We start from the raw sequence: 7,457 nt of genomic DNA, 5'->3' as shown, positions 1-7,457 counted from the left end.
TACGAAGTAAGTATGTGAAAAGAGTTTTGTCTTATTTGCGTGAAAACACTTCTAAAAAATGCTTCTTGAGGTTTCCAAACACCCCCTAACTTTCCTGAAAATGGGAAATTGCAAGTTCAATCCTGCTCAAACTGTTAGTAACTACCTGACCACCTCTCTCATTCAAAAAAGAAGAAGAAGCATCATCTGGGATTGTGAGTACAATATTTATCCATATCACCTTAAATCTTGAAGTACACAAGCAGAAACCACACTGCAAGATACTTGCATCACTATATTTCAATGCTATTATTATCATTTTTGGTTCTAAACTCGACAGTTACCTGTCAGCAATTTTCTTAATCATTTATGCCAAAAAGCTCAGCAGAAAACTATGCTTTTAATGACCAAATGAGGAAGCTTCATTTCTGCTAATGACTCAGTCTCTTCATGTACAAGTCTACATAGCTCAAAGTACCAAAGAAGAAACCACAACAGAATACTAGATAATACATTATTATGTTTTTCTATCACTCATATCAGGTTTGGTTCTGTAATCTAAATCAGTAGTCACCTGCCAGTATCTTCTTCAACCAGTTAAGCAACAACACTTCAGGTATTATTCTTAAGATCTTCGTGATATGTTCTCCAATAAAAATATGACATGTCATGTCTTTTGTAAGATCAGTATCACCTGAGACATTTCAGAAAGTTCTTTTACATGTCATATTTTTATTGAATGATCTCATGGCAAACACCTAAAGAACTTCACTAAGTTTACTCATTGAACATAAGGTCAGAAGAAAGCTCTACTCCCATAAAACACGCGGGAGCTACTATTCTGCTCTGAGGTCGAGTTTCCTGAACTGGTTGGTCCATTTTCAACGTCTATATTAGGAAACTTCATCTTCGCCAGGGACTCATTGACTTGCTGCATGCTCTTCATGTACATGTCTACTATGTCCTGCTGCACCACCTTTGGTTCTGGCTCAATCTTCATAGTCACAACAGGCTTTGAAACTGAATCATTTGGCACACCATTTGAGGCATCACTCTCACCATCTTTGTGTTCCACAGTTTTCTTCTCTTTGGTTCCTGAGACTTGTTCAAGCTCAGATGAATCTGAGGTTGCAGGCACTGAAGGAGTAGATGAGGAAACCCCATTTGTTGACACGCTGCTCTTTGGGGAATCAACAGTTTTATGAGGTTGGGCAGACTCAACACTGCATGCTGAGAAGCTCTCTACAAGCTGAACACCTGCTTCTTCAGAGCTATGGCTTTCAGCAGCATCAGAAGAGGTAGTAAAGCTCTCCTCACATGGAATGCCAAAGTATTCTGAAACCATCCGGTGGTCTTCTTTCGCTATTTCTGGGTCCGGGAACTCAATCTTTTCCAAGTCTTTGGCCAGAGACTGACAAGTTTCCGAGTCCCTCTGAGCAACTTCTTCAGCTGGAGCCACCATAACATCAGGTGAAGCTCCAGTGTATCCCAGAGACATGTGAACAAAGCCTGCTGGTGAATGAAACAGGTCAGTTGAAGAAAGAGAGAACTCCTTTTCTAGCGTCCCACCATTCTTGACAAGCACTTCAGACAAAGGCACCAAAGCAAAACCAAGAAGCTGGTCTTCTAGATAGTTCTTCACCCTGCTTAACATCCATATCTCACATTTGAGAGAAGACTCCACAGTTCTGACGTTCAGAGAAAGGTTCTCATTAAACACAGGGTTTCTTCCGCCGCCATTGATGATCTTGGTGGATGCCGTGTTCTCAGGATTGCTAGTGAGGCAAATCTTGGCATAAACATCTTGCTTGTGGTATATGCAGATGTTGTGGATGTCCCTAGCTTGATGTATGTAAACCTCAAGAACACCGATGAAGTTGTCTTCTACATTAGACATAACAGCTTCCTTCCCATTGACCTCATGTCCTTAGACAAGACAGAGCTCTTGAAAGGTGACACCACAGATTGCGGAGATTCCATATCACAGAAGGATAACTAGAAGAAAATCAAGTAACCCTAAGTTAAAGACAGGCTTTAGCCCAGACAAAAGCCACAGACAATTCTTAACACTTAAAGTTACACCCCAGCACTAAAAGACTGTAATTAAAACAAAAGTAGCTGGCTAGAACTAAAAATTTAAAGATTCAGTACTTGGTATAACCCACACATTATAGAAACACAGCATGAATAGACCACTTTAAAACCTTGGTTCAAGCAGATCTACCAGTTGCAGGTGAAATAATATCAAGAGAAATGTAACACTCAATCTACTTCTACAGGTGAGAGAAATGAGAAGGTTTAAATAGAAATCCTCCACAATGTTGTACAAGCGGACAAATGCAAATTGAAGAGCCAAAGCACACAAATCTCTTAGGCGGTATGAAAGATTCTCAAGCAGGCCCCAAAGTGAAAAATTCAGATGAACTGCTAGAATACCCCAAAACCGACCAAGATAAAAGAACTAGAAGAACAAATTATAATCAGCGAATGGAGCCAAATTTTGATCAGATTTCAATAAAGCTACCACCGCCACCTATCAACTTTTTCGACGCAGAAACAGTAGCCAGAATCCGAGGGAGGGAAACAGGGAAAGCAAAAGCGCAACGTTTCTTAACGAAACCACTTAAAATCCTCCTTCGAAATCCGAATCAACCAAAAGCATAAAAACCAAATGAACAGAAAAATTTGACAAAAGGATAAACAAAAGAGCGAATAAAGGAGGACAGAGTAATGAGCGCAAGTGGATTACCCTGCCGGGGTCGCCTCGAAAGTCAAAGTGGAATCTGCTGTGGCTCAAATCCACAATCAACAGAGACCCAGATCACGAATCGAGGTGAGATTGAAAGAAAAACAATAAAGCTGGGAATTTGAAGAGAGAGAGAGAGAGAACAGAGAAATGTAAAAGAAGAGAATAAAATCTACTCCTATGTCTACTTCTGCAGAATGCAACTGGGAATGCGAGAGTATACTTGTGAGAACGTGTGAATATATATTGAGAGAGGAGAAAAGGGACGTCGGGTGTGGGAACTGGGAAGAGGATGGGATAAGGGATACCTACACCGTCCCACGCGGTGGACCCAGACAATGAGAATGCCAATAGGAATGAAGCTGAGTGCGATCTGAAGGCAGCGCTGGCATCATGCGTATGACTTTTTCGTCTCCGCACTGTATCTTCTTTACAGGCGCTACACGCGCGCGCGCGCCTTTGTTACATCTCTTACTAGTTGCTGCCGAAGCGAACAGACGAACTTTTAAACATCTTATTATGGTCCCTCCCTCCATTACCATTTTTTTACATAGCTCACTTATATTAATGAAATGATTTGAATTGGTGTCATGGTCACCACTAAAGCCCTTTAAAAAATCTGCAGTGTAACGAAATTAGTCACTACTACTAGCAGCAAATAATTGAACTGGACAGAAAATAAGTTTAATTAATTTATGTCTTAATTTTTTGTTGGTGATTGATAATTTATAAATATTTGTACATATGTTTTTTAAGTTTGGGGCATAGATTGGTCTTAGTAAAAATATGAAGTTCAACTCACTTCAAATTTTTCCTAAAAAAGAAGAAAATGATCTTGATAGGTGTAATTTTGACAAGCTTTTGTATCTCCCAATAACATCATACATAAAACACAAAGAGGAAAAATCCAATTTCATACTATCCTTAATATAAGAATTAATTAATTAATTTAAGTAAATTAAAGATGTTAGTTAAATTAATTAATATAATTTTTTTAAAACACTCTAAACATCTTCTTTAACTCCCTCTTTACCTCTCTCTCTTACTTGATTATTACTGAGAGAGTATTAATAGAGTTAATTTAAAAAAATTGATAAATATGTGAAATGGCTACATATAAGACTAATATCAACTATTCAGTTATGTCTTACATTAAAGATCATATGAGTATTTATGATTATTGAGTAGAACCGGTTTACGTAGGTCATAGAACCGGTTTATAATTTAGATTTAACAAGTCAGATTGGAGAACTCATCCTCAAGACAGGATGACATTTTGTTGGTTTGAGGCCGAACAAAGTTGGGTTGGCAAGCCGAACTCACCTTTTTTTAGTATTATTTTATTATATTTTCAAATTGTTTTTAATTTTAAAATAAAATTATAAATTTTATTGAGCAAATTCGAATTATTTTTATATTTTCATGAAGTTATAGAACCAAATTAATTCAAAAATTACAAGTATAAACATGCGATTTATCTTATATAATTATTCCATTAATATAAAAATGATAAATAAAATATAAAAACGTTATATTTATATTAAATGCAAAACAATAAACTCATTTATTAAAATTAAATAAAGATATTGTTTAAAAAAAATAAAAGCAAGTAAGCTCACAATGGATATGAACTAAAATAAACTTATCTCAAACCAACTTTTTATTTTACTCTTCCGGTCTTAATAAGACCCTTATATACTAGTATAAGCTTATACTTATACCTGAGGAGTACAAACTCAACTCACAAATTTTTAGTATGTGAACCTTATATATCTAATTCATATTATTATATTTAGTATGATATTCTTTTTTCCAAAATCATGTATAATCATCCAAAGAATCATTGCTACCTTGAGACTATGAATAAATTTTAAAATAAAAAATTATACACAAAAAATATGTATAAAGACACAGAGATAATTACCTAAACAAAAAAGTGTGTGAGAACTCAGTGGATCTTAAAACAAAGAAATCTCTCGCTTTAGAAAGCAACAAGAGCACTTTGATTTAGAAAAATGCCGCCCTTTTTTTTCTAAGGTGGGTCCAAAAGCATATACAATGCCCTATGTCTTGGGCAATTATTAATACACCAAATCTGAATTATAAAATCAAACGTTAATCATTGTGGGGCCACGTGTCTCTCTCCATATTCCCGCTATTTCAACGACTCCCTGACAATATCTTTGAATTATGTGTATTTCACTTTTTGAAAAATCCCACCCTACTCTTGTTAGTATTATTTATTAGACTCACTGATCGTTGATTTTATATCTTTAAAATAACAATTTAATGCTGCATTTTTAGTTATGGTTTGGTTAGTTTTAGGTTATAAGTCTTCAATCGTATGATACACATGAGAAATAGTAGTTTTTGAAAATATATACTCATTTTGTTCTTAATATATGATCTAATTATTGAGTTGATTTTAGTCCTATATAAAGTCTATTTCTTATATTTATTAATTTCTTTTAAATTATCCCTATGAATACTTCCTAAACTATAATCAAGTAAAAGAGAAAATGAAGATATTAACGAAAATGATTATGATATTTTAGAAAAAACATGTTATATTTTTTACAATTAATTAATTTGTCTAACTTCTTTAATCTAGTTAGATTAGTTAAATAGTTGTTATATTAACAATAGAAGGAGTAGTAATATAAGAAAACAATTTAATTAAACAAGAGTAACTTTTATATAATGCAAATTAAAGGCGATCGTGTCATCATGGGACACTATGTCAATAATCAATCAATAATGTGAGAACCTCTGATGGATATACAGAAGCTTGTGAAAGAAGATAGACAAATATATATATATATATATATATATAAATATTGAAAAGGGTTTTCACCATTTAAGTACAAAACTTTGATTTTTTTTTTTGGTCAAAGCAAAACCTTGGGTTGGAATCAATATGAATGCACGTAACACTCTTGAGAGAATTATTTTCAATTGAATCTCATAATACTCAAATATAAGCTTATGACTATATATAAATTAGCTCTGATCCTTAATATAAGAACTAACTGATTAATTTAAATATATGAAGAAAATTAATTAAGTTAGTTATTTATAATGAATAAGTATTATCTTTCCTAAAATATTCTTGTTAATCAAGTGTATTAGCTAGACTACTATTATTACAAGAACTATTTTAAGAAAAATAGATAAATATGAAAAACAAAACTGACTGTAGTTTTATATTTAGAATCAAAATAAAAGTCAAACGAGCTCTTATATTAATAACCGGAAGTAGTATATAGTAGCATAATAAAAACCATAAAAGAAGATAAAAGCAAATGAAGCATAGTTGGACATATTTTATTATTTATAACACTTCTTGTGTTTCTAAGCCAATGTTTGAAGCGAGAGAAATGGAAGGAAGAAATTTTTTTAATAAGTTTGTTTTAAAATATTGGAAAAGTGAGTTTATAATAATCTAGTAAGGAGAAAATGTAACGTAAAAAGCTAAAAAAAATGAAAAACCTTTAATTTTGTTTGTTTAATTTTTTAAATCAGCCTCATTAAAATTTGTTCTTCCTTCTTTGCAAAACGTGGCTAATTTTAACATACTTTTGTGACTATTTTCTACAAAAAAACCATTAATTGCCATTTGAAATCCGGAAAATGCTTTACATGCCAAAACACAAGGCTCTCCAAGGTATGCTTTATATATTCATGACAAAAAAACTAAATAAATTGTATTTCTTCTGGTGAAAGGTTTCTACACATAGTGCTAGGACTATATCAATTTGAAAAATGTGTTATTAGGAAAATTACATATTAGTCGCTTGGCTAGGAAATTAATTATTAATGGAAAAAAATAATAGGTTTCAAATAAATTATAAATTTCTATGTTTGACTCATAACTATTACATGAGGACTTATAGAAGGTTCTCTATACAAATCCTAAACCATAAAATTAGGAAAAAGAGTTATAAGTCAAACCTAAAAATTTGCAACTGATCATATGTGTTTTGGCGTAAGCTCTCAAGAAACCTATCAAGTCATAATAACAAGGAGTTAAGCTATATGTCATAAAGGCATGCGTCCAAATCTCATTGGTTTAGGGCTTGCCCTTATTTTATTTTTACAATGACTCGTCATTTTTATACAACTAGAACAGTTACGTAGAAAAAGGGTAATGGCTCATTTTCAAAAAAATTAGATTTAATTTCATTATTAACTTTAATGAAAATACAGAATCAACTTGAATTTCTGAAAATTTTAAAAATATATTTAAAAAAGGATGAATTGAAAGGGTGGACTGGGAAAATTACCGCCTGCCTCGTTTGGAATCCATTTTTGATGGGCTGGTCTGCTTTCTTTCATTCGTTTCTCTCTGTTTTTGTGTAATGGGCTCAGGCCCACAAACTTATCCCTGTGCACAATATCATTAGGACTTGTTTAAATTACCAGCTCATCCTCTTTTTAATATAAAAACTAAATAAATAATTTTAAAATATTAAAAAAGTTAAATTAGTTGCCTGTCATAATTGTGTATTGATCTCTTTAAATCAGCTTCTTCAATAATGTGTATATGATGATTAAAGTTATCCCTTGGTAGGAACCTTTAAAATTAATAAGGATATTTTGCAAAAAAAAAAAAAGGAGATAAAGTGAACTAAGATCTTATATTTAGATTCAAGTTCAAATCTTAACTAGCTCTTATGCTAAGCACTGTAGGTAGTAATAACACTAATATTAATATGAAAATAGTATGTCTGAT

At 32.7% G+C, this 7,457-nt stretch overlaps 1 pseudogene; it reads right to left on the bottom strand.

The window, feature by feature from the left end:
• Nucleotides 1-377: 377 nt before the first annotated feature.
• On the bottom strand, nucleotides 378-2,876 carry LOC114734394 (uncharacterized; annotated as a pseudogene).
• Nucleotides 2,877-7,457: the final 4,581 nt, after the last annotated feature.

Source organism: Neltuma alba, unplaced genomic scaffold (genome assembly GCF_004799145.2).
Source record: "Neltuma alba isolate B1F8T4 unplaced genomic scaffold, ASM479914v2 tig00013090_pilon, whole genome shotgun sequence".
Classification (NCBI taxonomy): domain Eukaryota; kingdom Viridiplantae; phylum Streptophyta; class Magnoliopsida; order Fabales; family Fabaceae; genus Neltuma; species Neltuma alba.
Note: the sequence above shows the minus strand (reverse complement) of the source record. Positions and strands in the feature narration are given on the sequence as shown.